The 15,683-nt window shown below is 43.1% G+C and overlaps 1 protein-coding gene across 2 annotated transcripts in view; it reads right to left on the minus strand.

Annotated features, from left to right (window-relative positions):
* Positions 1-15,098, minus strand: part of WDFY3 (WD repeat and FYVE domain containing 3) — a 166,096-nt gene extending 150,998 nt beyond the window's left edge. Inside the window, exon 1 of one of the 2 annotated variants that reach the window (XM_064651756.1) lies at positions 14,969-15,098. The gene's annotated coding sequence lies outside the window, so the exon portion shown is untranslated. The remainder of the gene's footprint in view (positions 1-14,968) is intronic. The other variant, XM_064651757.1, reaches the window with a different exon arrangement.
* Positions 15,099-15,683: the final 585 nt, after the last annotated feature.

Genomic DNA, 15,683 nt, shown 5'->3' on the forward strand with positions numbered 1-15,683 from the left:
TTTGGGAAGAGGTCAAAAAATGAAAGCAACAATGGCATAAAGTAATGAAAATAAGTGTCATTTGGTTTTCCCTTAAAACCATTAAAAGGCTTTTGCCTGCTTTGTCAGTAGCATAATCTAGGAAATCCCAAAGCTTATTATGTTTTGGCCTGAAAAGAACACAAACATGAACATACCACTTCCTAAACTTGTCAAGTCTCAACAGCTACTCTCCTCCCCAGCAAAAGAAATATAAAACTTTCATCCCTATATCATCCCAGTCAACATGAAATGAACACAAAGAAACAAAACTAGGATTTATATATTTTGCATAAAACTGAAGTTAACTCACTGATCACCAATCCTATGGACAAAAGGGAGCCAATCTAGATTCTCTTAATCAGAAACAATTATGTTGATCCCACATTACCTGTGTATGTATATGCTGAAATAAAAATAACAGCAATAAAAATAAATTATAAAAATAAAATAAAAAAAATAAAATAAAAATTGCCTTTCTGAAAATGGCAATAATATTTAGAACATCAGTGATATCCTGGATGTAAATGAAATGAAATTATAAGAAGCAATCAGGGAGGGGGAATAATTAATCAGATCTCCATATTAAAAAGAAAAAAAGAAAAAGGCAGGGAGGAGGGGCAAGTTTTGAGAAGGGTCTGAGTGGATCAGTTCCACACTGCTATCTGTGGTTTCTCCCCTGCTCTGACGCATTTCCAGGAGGACACTGGAGGAATGCTCTGTAGCAATCTTTTTCCAAGCAACATTTTGGCATAAATCCAAAGCAGTTGTTTTAAAACAGAAGCCCAGCAGACTGGATCAGCAATAGACCTGCAGAAAGCCCCCATAAAAAATTTTCTTTCAAGGGCACATCAGGAAGAGCATAGAATTGAGATTATGACACACACACACGCACAAAAAAAAGACTCCAAAAAAATCCTTCAAACCACCAGAAAGGATAAATGAATGCTCTGACAAACCAGCACACACACACACACTCTTTTGTTCTCATATGCAGTGTTTTTTCAAGAGCAAAATATGAAAAAGAAACCCAAACAGGAAAGCAAATTAATGCATTTGTTTCATTTAAAGCACTCCCAGGAGCTTGCCAGACTTACAAGAACAAACACTGCAAGAGAAACACTAACTGTGAAAGAGAGATGGGTCACTAACCTGGGTTCCCTTACTTGTGGCAAGCTGACACATTCCTTCCGTCTGCCTGTCCAGACTTGTCAGCACAGTGCCTGGAAGCAGCTGAAAAACTTATAACCATGTTGATAATGTGAAGTGTAATTCAGACAGCACCTCCTCCTCTATCAAGAACTCCACCATCCAGCAGGAGGTGCCCAAAAGCGACTGGTAACTGGAATTATCTAACTACAGTGAGACGAAGGAAAGAAGGAAACAAAGAGCAGAAATAAAAACTCAGGGTGACTGAAGAGCAAACGGTGTCAGAGGCAGAAAAGACATCTTGCCTCCTCAAATCCCCAGACTTTTTCTTCCAGTTAAAGAGCAGGAACAAATCCCTCTCTATGTTCAAGTGAGACTGACTAGTGTTATTTCCTAAACTGATGAGGATGAGAAGAAGAGTTTTGCATGATGACTGCAATATCATTTTCTTAGGCTTGCAGATCTATTAAGGTAACTTCTCTAGAATGTTCAGAAGAGAAACAGTCTTCCAAGAACTACTGTGGCACAAATGGCACTGCTTTGTCTCCACCTCCATCTCCCTGCCTTGTTGACAACACAACCAGCATGCTGGAAGCCAAAAAGAAACAAACTGGTTTAGTACTGGGAGGATCTCATATTCTGAAATCATCTGACATGCTTAAACTACAGGGGGAATAAAACAAAACAAAAAAACACACAACCATAACAAAACACAAAACAGCACCACAAAATCCCACACCCCAAAACAACAACAAAAGCCCACAAAACAAAGAAACAAACTCAAAGAAACAACTCCCTCCAAGCCTTCACCTAGTGGGTTGAGTAATGAAATTTCGACCATTTTGAGACTGAATTGTAGGTGATGATGATAACGTTGTTTAGACAAGCTATATTAGTTCAGATTTTCCAGACATCTTTCTCAAAGATGTCTATATTTGCTATCTCACCCACATTATTAAATTGATCATTTTGAGATAAATGTGGTATCCTCACATGAATATATTCACTCACTACCAAAGCTGCCACGGGCTGCTCAGCATCATTAAACTGATACCTTCAGCTCAGCAACCTCCCTTTAATCACATTAAAGGTACACCAGCTAATGTAACCAATATATTAACAGAAGCCAATAATTCATGCACCTGGATGAGCACACTGAAGGGGTACGTGGTAATTGCGAACTGAAACAATTATTTGGATCTCTTTCCAGACAGGGCACCTTCTAACAACATCCATTTTAGTACAGTGAAATGCATGAGTGCATGCTAGGAACTGGAGCAGGAAAAAGGGATCCAAATACATAGGACACAAATCCCAAAAGGACAACCAGAAAGCCCACGGCAAGATGACCCTTGGATGCAGCAGGAGGCATCTCCAAACTGGGGAAGGAGGAGAGGGTTTCAAAGCAGGAAATAAATATTTCTCTGTATACCAGGATGCCAACAGACAACCCTGAGACATCTAAAGGTCATTCTTCTTATAGCTCAAGAGGGCAACCAGAATACAAAGAATACAAATAATGACTACCAAATGCTTAAATATATTTTATTTTTCACTGAAAGCTGAATTTATTACTGAAGGTCAAGAGAAAGTTAAAAAGAGACTGGGTCATCTCTGCATGCAGATTGTATTTACACAGCACAAGGCTCTTTGACCAAGCAGATAATGGCACTACAACATGTACTGGAAGGTGAGCAAACTCACTTTCAGTATGAGAATAAAAACCTCTTAGGAGACTGGTAATTAGCTGAGAGAACAGATTACTAACCATGCAAGATTTCCCCCCAACTCAGAGCCATTAATCACACTGGACATCTTTTTAAGAGACACCTCCATTCAAATAAAAGATGCTGCAACCAGCGCAACACTGCTTATGGGGATAATAATTTCTTACTGTGAAAAAAATCACAATCATCCAAAGATCACCAGTGGAGTACCAGATTCTTCAAACAGCAGCTGTTTTTAACTAAGAAAGGACACCATAGAGAGTGAAAAGGTGTCAGGCACTGTAATTATACTGCTCCAGTACACACATTTTTCAGACACTGCTCTGGAACACCCACGTTTCTTGGTCCTTTTGTCTTTCTCTCCTCCTCCTTTTCCAAGCCTTTTTATTGAAAAAAATTTAATTTAGACTGGGCTAGTTATTCTTCAAGATGAATCAACAAGACATTGCAAAACAAACACCAGGAAATAAGAGTAGCCTATTAAGAGGTATAAATTTTGAGACAGTACTCTGTATTTAGTACAAGCCTTCAGCTCATGATGAAGCTTTACCATCTTCTTCCCAGCCCTGTTTAACATACTCTTGTTAGGTCTTAGGAGTCCCATCGTGGGAGTAGTCATTACAAATAGTATAATGAAAAGTGAGAAGCTTACTTATTTACTAACTTCAAAATATTTAAGCAGAGCAATGAAAATCAGAAAGGGAGGGCAAGAACACCACTTTCTTTTTGTAAGAGAGAAATAAGGAACAGCACTAACACAATGCATGTAAGCACACAGGCTCCACACAGCTCTGTCTAAGCATTATTCTAACAGTATCTGCTGAGAAAACTGAAGGGCAAGAGAAAACTTATTTTTTACCCCAACACTCAAGAGTCACAGTGAACTGGTCAAAACAAAATTCTCATGTCTTGTTTGCCATACTGTTTTTATTTTTTTTTCTTTTGCTACTTAAATGTTGTTAGTGAAGAAACCAAGGGAGGAGGGAAGGGGATCTATTTTGCTTTTTTTACTTTTTATTGGTGGATTTTTGCTTGTTACCTGGCAAACTGGATGTGGTCATTTAAGTAGTCATTTAGAAGAGGGGGAAAGAATTCTACAAAATTCAAGGTATCTGCAGACAAATACCTCTAGTCCAACATAAAGAAATAGCAACAATACTCATATTAATGAGAAAATAGCACAGAAAAAATAAGTCTTTATCAGGCCTCCATTTTCCATTATGTAGACAGAGCTATCTTCCTGTAAACCATGCACAGAATCTTCATATGCTAACAAGAAAATGCAGTACTGTGCGCCTACTTTTCTTCTTTAAATATCAAGACCATTCATTAATCCCAAACAAAGCAGTTCTTTTAAAAATCTGGGTTATTCAGAGGCTTTTTTCCTCAAACACTACTTAAGGCTTTAACAAGAAAGTATGACTTCTGACCAATGTTCTTTCCATGTCTCAGGTTAACACTATACTTCCAGTCAAGTCACGGTGTTCCTGATGTCTCTCTCCTGTCCTTCTTCCCCCGATTAACTACAGGTTGTTTCCTTGAACATACACCCTAAGCAAAGTAAAAGGGTCAAAAGACACTTATTGTTTATAAATAACTCGTTTAAATTCTCAAAAGCAGTTTGCTTTCTCCTCAGCAGAGGTAAGAGCCTTCCAAACGCTGAGCTAACTCTCCCACTACCAGGACCTCCCAGCCTCTGACACATCACTGCTGCCCTCCACTGCGAGAGCAAACACAGAATAAATCTAAGCAATGGACCAGTTATAAGCCCGACACTGAAAAAAATACAGTTACAGTAAAATATCCAGTACTTTCATAGCCCATCAAATTAAAAATTATCTTAAAGATTCACATCTTTTCATTTGCTGCTTAAAGCACACAAAAAGTTTGTCCTACACCCTTATCTCTTCCTCCAGAAAGTCAAGCCTCTAAATCCCATGCTCCCAACTAAAACACTCCAGTAAACGTCCTCCTTCAAGCACGATTAGATGTTCCTTCCAACCAAAATGTCTCTGTCATGTTTAAACTGTCCCAGGTGAACTTAAAGTTTAAGATAAATCCTTCCTCACATCACAAAACAGTGATGAGTATTCAAAGACAGCATCGGTTAATCTGTTGAACCCAAGTCCATCCTTAAAGCCAGAATAAACCCCTCAACATGTTCCTGATATATAATAGATAAATACTAGAGAGCCTTCCTCCAAGCATTAGAGAAATTAATGCCTCCTAACACACTGTTAAGGATAAGTTTGCAGAGGCAGGCTGTGAAAGTAAAAAAACCTGACATCCATCCATCCTTCTCTCTCCACACACACACCAGCACAGTCTCAAACCACAGCTGAATGCTGTGTAACAGCATTAACTATTCACTGAAATAGTAATAAAGCACTGTATTTCAAGGAAGCTTCTATGAATAACCTTCATCCTGTTACAAACAACAGAGAACAAAAAAAGACTAGTGGTTTCTGGACACAGAATATTTGGCCCTTCATACGGATTCACAGGCTGGTTAACTTCTCTGGTAAAAACATGGAACTACCAGGAATTTAACCAAAATCAAGAGATGTATTTCAAATTACTATGCCCCTACACTGCTTGAAGTGCTCCTCTTTCCTACTCAAAGGTAGCATTGTGAGGAATACTATGAAAGTAGAAAACAAGCAGGACTAGGGATTTCCATTTCACCACCACAACTCTCAGCTTAACGCAATAACAGAAATCTAAACTGAACTTCACTCAACACAAACTAATGATGGTATCCTTTTTTTTTTTTTTACTTTATTTAAGTAAGCTTATTTTTGTACATTGTGCTATTATGTTTTCATTTGAAATGTTCATCCTTACTCAGGCAGCAAGTTCAACTTTGTTCTGCAAAGAATGATGACAAAGAGAATAGATGGGAAAGCAGAGGAGAGTTTTCATCTTTCAAATTTATTCTCTGCCAGAGGAAGCTAAACCCTCACCTTGGTATATTCTCTACTCAATCTGAGCTCCTTCAGAAAAACATTAACTATGCTGATCTCCTTGTGCAAAGAAAGATCGCAATTTAAAGACACACAGCTAGACAAAAAAGCTTTTTCCAAGTACATCACTTGCAATACACACATCTGCTTCCTTTCACTAAAAACACCCCAACTAAAAACAAACAAAAACCTAAACATTCATATCATCCTATGTATTTGAAGCACACCTATATACATGCTTTACTGAAATAAAAGTGGTTATAGCTTTAGGTGGTTCAACTGATCAGCAGGCTATCCCAATTCACATCAGGAAACTGTATCTGCTGGTTTTGGCTGGGGTAGAGCTAATTTTCTTCACAGTGGCTGGTATGGGGCTGTATTTTGGATTTATGCTGAACACGGGGTTGATAATACAGAGATGTTTTTCTTATTGCTGAGCAGAGCTTATACAGAGCCAAGGCCTTTTCATACTGCCACACTGGTGACACCGGAGACTAGGAAGCTGGGAAGAGACAGGTGACCCCAACTGACCAAAGGGATATTCCAGACCATATGGCATCATGCTCAGTATATAAAGCAGGGGGAAGAAGGAAGAAGGGAAGGATGTGTGGAGTAACTCTGTTTGTCTTCCCAAGTAACCATTACATGTGATGGGGCCCTGCTCTACTGGAGGTGGCTGAACACCAGCCTGCCCATGGGAAGCAGTGAACTAATCCCTCGTTTCACTTTGCTTGCGTGTGCTGCTTTTGCTCTACCTATTAAACTGCCTTTATCTCACCCCAGAAGTTTTCTACCTTTTACCCTTCCGATTCTCTCCCTAGTCCTGCTGGTGGGGGAATGAGCGAGCAGCTGCATGGGGCTTGGTGGCTGGCTGGAGTGAAACCACTACACTGTACAACACTAGAACTAAGAAAAAAAATTCCAGCTACTAATATAGCACATCCAGAGTCCTGTCTGTACAGGAACATCACCAGTGAAATTGCAAGGGATTTCAGACACCAAGGAAGCCTTTTGGAGTTGTATGCATCCTGATCCAACACTGCTGGGAACATGTTTATGTTCCTGGTAAGAAACTTAAAGTAAAATATTTCTGTCTCCAGAAATTACTACGGTCAAAGTAAGACATGTTGCTACTGTGCCTTTACACGCTCTAATAAAGAAAAGCTTGAAGAGATACTCCCTGGTTACTTCATGACCCACTCAAAACCTAAATTAAATATTCTTCACTAGCTAAGCCTCACTGCTCAGAACTGTGAAAAAGAAACTTTTGCAAACCTAATTAACAAGCAAATTAGCATTCTCTTAGATCATATCCACAGAGAGTTTGTTTTTACATTTCTAGTGTGGCTCACTGCTTAACTGCTACTGACTCAAGTATTAGCATTCAATTTGTGATGCAATACCAAAACTGTTGCTATGCCCATTCCACATGATTGCTTATAAAGAATGTTTACTTCTGCCTGTTCAGAGAGGCATCCTTTCTTCTGTGAGTATAAAGAAACTCCCAAATAAAATGCATTTCACTCCTCTTCAGTCACCTTATCAGACAGGAAAGTCTGATGTGTGAGTGTTACCAGCTCTGATCACAGCTTTTTCAGTCTCACCATACCCGTGGCACCTCAGCTCCGAGCATTTTGCCATGTGAAGATTTCAAATGTGTTGTATCCCTCACAGTTGAGGGGAAAAAATTGACAATTGCATGCTCAACGCTCAAAATCAAAAAGCAAATCCATTTGTTTTGTGTTTTTAATGCTTTAAAAGCCATAACTTGAGTCAATCTCACAACCGAGGGCCTGCACCATGACATTTCAACTCTTAGGTTGGCAACACTGAGAACATAAAAAGGCTTCACTTTTACATTAAGAAATGTTACCTGCTCTGTCTGTCATTCTGCCATGCAATACATTCTGCACTCTGTGTACTCATGCAAACCCAAAGCAAGGCCTTGACCTCGTCCCTGGCTCTCACATGAAGACACAAGGACCTCCATAAAACCCCATTAGAAGTAAATAGGTCTTGGCCAGCATACAACTGCTGAGCCAAATCCTAAGACCATCAATGGCACTATGAATGCTATGAAGGTGGTGAATTCCCATGCCCTGGTTCCCATTACTCCTTCAGTTGTCCTTCAGACAACTGCTTTCTTCCTCTTTTTGTTGTGCCTTTTTTTCTCCAAAATTAAGAATAATTTCTGAGCTTATTTCCATACAACACCTGCCCCCTGCTCTCCACAGTTTGCCTGCTGGAACCACTTGAACTAGTACTGCCACTGATGCCTCCCTATCATAAGAAGTTTCCCCCAGTACAGCTCACCTACAATGAACAACCCAAAGGCCAATACCAACACCAGTCTAATAAACCCCAGATAAAAGCTAAGGCTGATTATGCCGAGTGCACTTATATCCGATTAACTTTCTTAATGATTTTTACCCTCCCTAAGACATTCTGAACAGTCCTTCTCCTTTTTGGAACTGTCCATCATCCAAGACTTGAAAAGTCTTTTTAGAAGTTTTGTTACCAAGCCAAGATGATATTTTGTCATATTTTATCCCTCTGTATGCATTTTTTTTTCCTTTAAACAGCCCTAAGCATTTTTATAGCCCTGCAATTTCTTTTTCTATTCCCCTAATCTCAAATTATACAAAAAAGGATATGATTACAGTGCCAAGTAGCCAAACAAAACCTTTAGGACATCACTGCTGTACAAACTCCACCTTCCTGCTACAGCCCATCTGTGAGCTAAGATTTTGGTTCTCAGCAACAACTTGGGGTAATGCCATGGCATTCAAATACATTCCACTTTCTGAAGCAAGATCCCATCACCTATTACTTTACACGGTAAAGTAATCAAACCATCCTGCTCTGAATTACACCGAGATTTCTACCATGTCTTCATTTGAAAATAATAAATCCTCTGCTAATATAAGAACATAAAACATGGTTCACTTGCACCCACACTCCACCTGGCAGAATGATACTGAGAAAAGTAACACCAAGACAATCCAGGTAGTGTTACCCACTAACACCCAATACTTGGTGACAACTCTGACAAAACCTGCAATGAAACAGAAAGCCAGATGTACATTTCTCTCAAGAGCTTCTGATCCACATTCTCAGTGAAGATGTACCACTCCAAAAATGAAAGACCCTAAAAAAACTCCTAAGGAACATGTGGGAGTATCTTCCCTTCCTAGTCACATGTCTACCTCACCATACCAAACTGTCAGCTCTGAAGGTTTTGCTTTTTTTTTTTTACAACTGCTTATTGACATAGCTGCTTTCAGTTAAGGATCAATTTTGGTAACTCCCCCTGTACTCTGAAACTCTTCCCTACAAGGCCTCAAATGCACATTCAAAATCAGAACTGGCATGGCCACTAGTAAGAAAATGGATGATTCAATAGAGAGACCAGCTTTATAGTTCAAAGGGTCTGACTTCTCTAAGGTAGTTGTCTTAGAACTGGAATAAGAAGCTTAAATTACCCATGTAACTGATGAATATCCACTCAACCTGAAAAAGTAGGAGTTTACCTCTTACATGCTTTCAGTGTAACATAAAATTTCTCTAGAGTAAGAAAGAAAGGGATGAAATAAGCCACCTGGAAAATCCACTTCTTCCATGTGTTTTCAAATTCATTATTGTCTATATACTCAGTTAGCCAACCTGATCAAAGCTTTTTCCTTGTTGTATTGTAACAAAAATGCATGACATGGAAATAACAATATTTGTGAAGATATAAGAACTAAGCATTCTATTAATGTATATCTAACTCCTGTAATTCAGATGCATCCATCTTATCTTCCTCTGGCATTTCTTAATATTTGCACAGAAATGTGAAGCTATCTGCCCTCCTACCATTCAACACCCCTTATTGTTTATTTCTCCCACACAATTCCCTCCTTCCTAGCACAACACTGTTCCACTGCTTTTGAAATTTCAGAAGCTATTTTTTTACATGTGCTGCAGTAAGTTCCGCAAATCTGTTCCTATTCTGTGGTATGACAGAAGCATTAGAAGTCACATGCTTAAGACAGGCTGAAATCCATCACCAGATAGTGATGAAATACCAAAACCAGCAAAGCAATCAAAACCATTCTCCCTCAAAAGAGAAACATCCCAAAAGATGACATGTAGCTCTCACTGGAATAATCCAATTCCAAAGAAAGTGCAAACTTTTTTTTTTCCTCCTAAATCTCAATACAGTTTTACTTCCACAATCACAGCTTTGCTCAACAGGTAGGGAGAGAAAAAAGAAAAAACTTATTCCATAAAAAAGACAGAAATATTCCCTGCTGTTCAAAAACATCGGCACAATTGTCAAAAATTATGGCAATTGCACATTTCCACACAGAACAAAAATCAGAAAATTTTGCCCCAGAGCTGTTCATGGGGAAAAAATAAAGGATGTAGGTCATCTCCACTCACAAAACACTTAAGGGAAAGAAATAAAAAGAAATCTCCTGCACATTTAGAGCAAAGCAAATAGAATAGGAACAAGACCTACTCTTCCTTCTTTCAACGGGACTAAGTTGCCCTTCGCACCTGTTTCAAAAGCCTTGGTACCAGCCAAGAGCTCCAAGCAGGTGTAAGGCAGTTCCCCCAGCAGTGACACCAGCACCTGAGACCACAGCCATGGCCTCTTCACCAAGATGTTACTATCAAGTCCTCACAGCAGCCACCAAGTCCCTGTTTGTACCAACTTCTAGAGAGAGAGAGGAAGAAAAAGGCATCCAGTATGTGAGCAAAACCCTATTTCAGTTGAGCAACAAATCTGCTACGTTCTGACTAACTCTCATGAAAAAGGAGGTATATTGAGCTGGGCAAGGGGCATAGGGAATAACCAAGAATTCCCCTATACCATTCAGCTTCCTTAAGGACCAAGCAGAAAAGACAAGTTCCCTCAATCCTTACAGTTACATATTTGAACGCTTTTACAGGCATATGTATCACAATCAAATTAGTACCACCCCTCCAAAAACTCCTTTTGTGAGTATCAAATCAACATAGAGGGTTTAAACAAGCCACTGAGTCAGGAAATGCTACACAACACTAACCCAAGAGTTTTACACAGTATTTCCCATTCCTTCTTCACCTGTTAAGCTCTGATACAGTAACAGCAAAAAGATTGAGTGAGATATTCAACAACTGTGCTACAGATCTTCACTTAATTATTTAAACTTTGCTTAAATAATCATCCCCATCATCTGACAGGTGACCCAAACACAGAGAGTCTGTAAGTCCTATGTCATTTTCCTCTGTCAAAAAAGAAAAAGGAAAGTGCTGTACACAGTTATCTGTAATATCACAGAAGAACAGGGGATGTGACCAACAAGCAAAAACCTTGCACTACTGCATCACCAAACATGGGTTGCTTACCAAACAGATGCTCTCAAGGGTGGATCACCAATAATGCATACTCAGTCTTGCAAAGCTTGCAGTGCTCTCACCTGAGCCAAGGAGCTGCTCCACGTCAGCACCAATGACTTCAGTTAAAATGTTACAAGCCACCAGCAGAATTTTGTACACAATATCAGCAGCTTTGGCAAGGAGAGCACAAACAGGAATTCAGCAACACTTTCTATACTGTCTGTGGGGCAGCTGGTTAAAACCAGGGTGCCCAGGGGCCTTAAGTAATTATGTCCTGTCCTCTCCTGCGCAGCCTGGACAAGGTGTGAACAGCCCAGCAGCAGGATGTAAAGATGACAGGAGCTACACAAGAGTGAAACTGTTTATTACAAGATGAAAACTATAAACCAAATGACAAAGTTAAAGTGAGCTGTTCCAGAGGATGTGACAATCTTAGATCAGCACACCTCAGCCTTCACTGGAGGCTTACGGTTATAACTCAAGCTGTTGGTCACTCAGGACAGGTAAGTAACAAAAAAGTATTTAAAACAATCAGCATTACAAATACCTCAAAGAAACTAATACTATTGAGTATTTGTCACAACTTGGACATTTTAAATAGCGTACTACTGCAATTAGCAACACTATCACCAAAAAAGAATCATGAAGGAAACCAGTGAAGTTAATAGCTTCTATATTAAAGCCATGAAGAAATAATTTGTTTTCCCCCTACACACTTATCCAAAAATTGTACTATGGAGCAACAAAAAATTCTATTTCCCATTGCCAAACACAAGTTTCATTCTAGTAACATACCATATGAGTAGACTTCCATGGTTCTAATTATCAGAAAAACAAGCAAGCACCAGGGGGTAAATTGTGAGTTAGATGTATGGTTTCTCACAGCATACTTTATCTGCCCTCTCAAAAATCTGTTTATTTTGGACAAATGACACAAGACTTCCTCATAGCAGGAAGTCCTGCAAGTCAAAGGCCACTGCTGAAACACTATTTCCACTATTTTGCAATAGGAACTTAAAAATCACTTACAAAGATGAGCGAAACTGGTAATTAACATGAGCAGATTTGTCCTTTGGCAATTTACCCAACAGAGAGGAAATTACTGGCTTTTCTTTACATTCTTCAGCTTAGCACATCTTCAAAAACCCAAGTGAATCCCCAGAACCCAACGCCACAGAACAGTTACAAACATTTGGGAAGTGAAACCCCGTGTTCCAACACCAAAGTTTCCAAACAATCTCATGACAGTCCTGAGCATTTCAAAGGGCAAGCAGAATATCTGCCCACGCTCACCCCCATACCCTGCACATAAAGCACCACAGAAGTTTTCTGTATGCTAAAAAATCTCACTGAACGTCTGCAGAAAACTATGAAATAGTTAATGTAAGGCTGGTGGGTGGGAAATGCGTTGCTGAATTCCTCTAACAGCAACACACATATATACATCCTGAAGACCTGCTTGCCTTGCATACTTCTGGCAGTTTGGCTCCAGTTAACCAGAGCTAAACACCAAGGTTTCCATACCCACAGATGGCTGTTGGCTTACCTTCTCGGACAACTCATGCAGCAAGATGCAACAAGATAATACAGCCTTCTGATCTAAAACTGTTATTTCCACGTCAAAAATACTAAGAATTATAATTATTTGTTATTTAGCACCTTTCTGTTATGAAGGAAAGAAGTAAGAGTTCCTTTCCCATAGTACTATGTTTTATCACTACTAGCAAGCAGCAGATACTGATGCACTGAACTGTAAATAAACAATTGACCAGATACACCAGCCCTTACTTAAACCCTGACATAGAAATGTTATACTACATTTTTAAATGGGTGCTGAAGATACTAAAAATCACAGCAGCACTGTGCTTAACTTGCTTCAATTAGATAATCAGCTGGCTAAGAGATGCAATATGACCATATAACCCAAAACATACTACATTTTTTATTCCTAGTCTAGCAGCCTAAAAACTGCCCAGCAAATTGGAAGAGCAAACACATCAGTTCCTAGCAAACACATACCAAACTGAAGAATATTATTCACTGACCTCTGGTCTACCACCACTGATATTTGAGGGCTTCTTCTACCCAAAACACCTTGCTATCAACAGTGTTAAGAATTCCAGAGCTGGCTCCAACTGAGCTCAACACACCCACACCACATAATGAGGAGATACCCACTCATACTCCAAACACGCAGCCAAAGTTAGATTACCAGCACTTGGAGCAAAGGCACAACGCTACATTAACACAGACACGTGTTTCCAGCACCCAGTAAGTCCTGCACCATAAACACGCCTGCCTTTAACCTCAAAGCACAGAAAGGGATTTGGCTGCCTTACTGCAACTGACCAGTTCCCACAGCAGGGCAGTTTCCTATTTGCAAAGGCTGCAAGTTTACCAAGACTGCACAGACTGAGGGAAACACTGCAGAAACACCAGTTCATGCAAACTGTACAGTCTGTTCACATAGCCTACTTCAACATACTGCTAGCTTGTCACCAAATGTGCCAAGGATGCAATCAAGCTGGCTCTCTGCAGAGCCTGACTGAATCCATAGGAGTCTGTGAGCTCAGAAACATCCTACAGCTGTACAGCCATAACTGGGCACAGGGGCAAGCACAGGCATCAGGGAGCAACACAGCTCTGGTGCAGAAAAATAACTCGTGTTTGCTACAACACTCAATACATGGACACACACAGAGCTTGTCACAAAACTGAACTGCCAAGAAACCTAAATTCAATCATTAAAGTAAGGCCAGGACTCACAGGTCTCCACTGAAACCGTGTGAGTTACCCTAGTTAGCTAAGAAATTATTCATTAAAACCGCAGGTCAAAATAAACACATCTAGTCCTATGCACTATCTCTTCCGTAAGTCTTTCCCTACGCGGCCAATATAAGCACAGCTAGAAATTATGGTCCTAATCTTTCAAGGTGAACATCGCGCTGGATTCTCAGCACTCAGCACCACTGACTGGTCTCTATGAAAACCCCTCTATGTACGTGTATCACCTCCCACAACTGCAGGGCAAAAACCCACGCTGCAGAGATGCAGCAGGTACCTCGGCACCTCCGCAAATCCCCCCGCACCGTGTCCCGAACCCTCTGGGAGCCACAACATCCCTGTCCCCGGGGACGCGCCGGGGACAAACCTGTCGGGTGCTACAACTTCAATGTCCCCGCCGCACCGCGGGGTCGGCAGCTCGGGACTGCCGCCAAAATAACCCCGTACGTCAAAAATAAAAATAAAACGAAGGGGGGAAAACCCGACTCGACCCCCGGCCCGGGAGCCGCTCGGTGCCCGCGCCGGCCCGGGGCGAAGGGCGACCCCCCCCCGCATTCCCCGCCGGCCCTGCCAGGGCCGGGGCCGCCGGGCCCCTCCCGCTCCCCGCCGAGGCTCCCGCGGGAGAACCGCCCGCCCCAGCCACAACAAAGGCGGCCGGGGCGGCCCAGCGCCCGCGGGGCTCCGCCGCGACCCCCGGGCTTCCCGCGGGCCCCCCCGGCTGCGGCCCCGGCACAGCCCCGGCGCTAGAGCCGGAGGTGGGGTGCCCGCGCAGTGACAATGCTCCGCCGCCCCCGGCACCTGCGCCGCCGCCCCCTCCTCCCGCCCGGCCCGGCATCCCCGGGGAGCGGGGCCTGCGCCCGGGCCGGGCCCGCGGGGGGCGCCGGGGCTGCCCGGGCCCGCCGGCGGCGCAACAAAGCGCTGGGGCCCGGGGGGCGGCGAGCAGGGCCGGCGGGCACTCACCGTGGGGCGGCGGGTCCCCGGCCGTGCCGCTGTGCCCGGCCCGGCGAGGGGGCGGCGGGCGGCTCCTCCTCGCTCTCCTCTGCTCCCTCTCTCTCCGCTCCTTCCCGCGGGCAGGGCTCGGCTAGGCTCGGCGGGGGTTACGCGGCGCGGCGGCCGCGGCCGGGCGGTGCGGGCCGGGCTGGGAGGGCGGCTCCCCCCGGGCGGGCTCCGGCGGGAGGCGCCGCCGCCGCCGCTGCTGCACCGTCCGGACGCCGGGGTCGTCCCGGCCCCATCAAGGCCGGGCCGGGCCGAGGGGGCCGCGGAGGGAGCGGGGCCGCTCCCCGCGGCGGCTGGTGGCCATCTTAGTCCTCCTCCTCCTCCTCGGCGCCGAGTGCCCCCTCCCCGCCCGGCTGCCAGCGCTGCCTCCTCCCTCTGCTCCTCCTCCTCCTCCCTCTCCTCCTCCTGCTCCCGGCTGGCTGCGGTTGTTCCCGCGGCCCGGCGAGGCCGCCAGGGGAGAGGCGGTCCGTCCTGGCAGGCCTGGGGTCGCCTTTTTAGTTCTGGGCCTTTTTACAATTATCTCACCTTTCCAGAGTGGTGGGTTTGGCTTCCCCTCGTTGACAGGAATCCCGCTCCTCTAGCGCTGACCGCCGGTGTCCTCTCCCCTCTGTCCCACCGCCATCCCCGGCAACACAGGCCCGAGCAGCTGATACGCCGGGAGAAGCCGTCCCGGGCAGGA

The sequence above is a fragment of the Pseudopipra pipra genome, chromosome 4 (genome assembly GCF_036250125.1).
Source record: "Pseudopipra pipra isolate bDixPip1 chromosome 4, bDixPip1.hap1, whole genome shotgun sequence".
NCBI classification, from domain to species: Eukaryota; Metazoa; Chordata; class Aves; order Passeriformes; family Pipridae; genus Pseudopipra; species Pseudopipra pipra.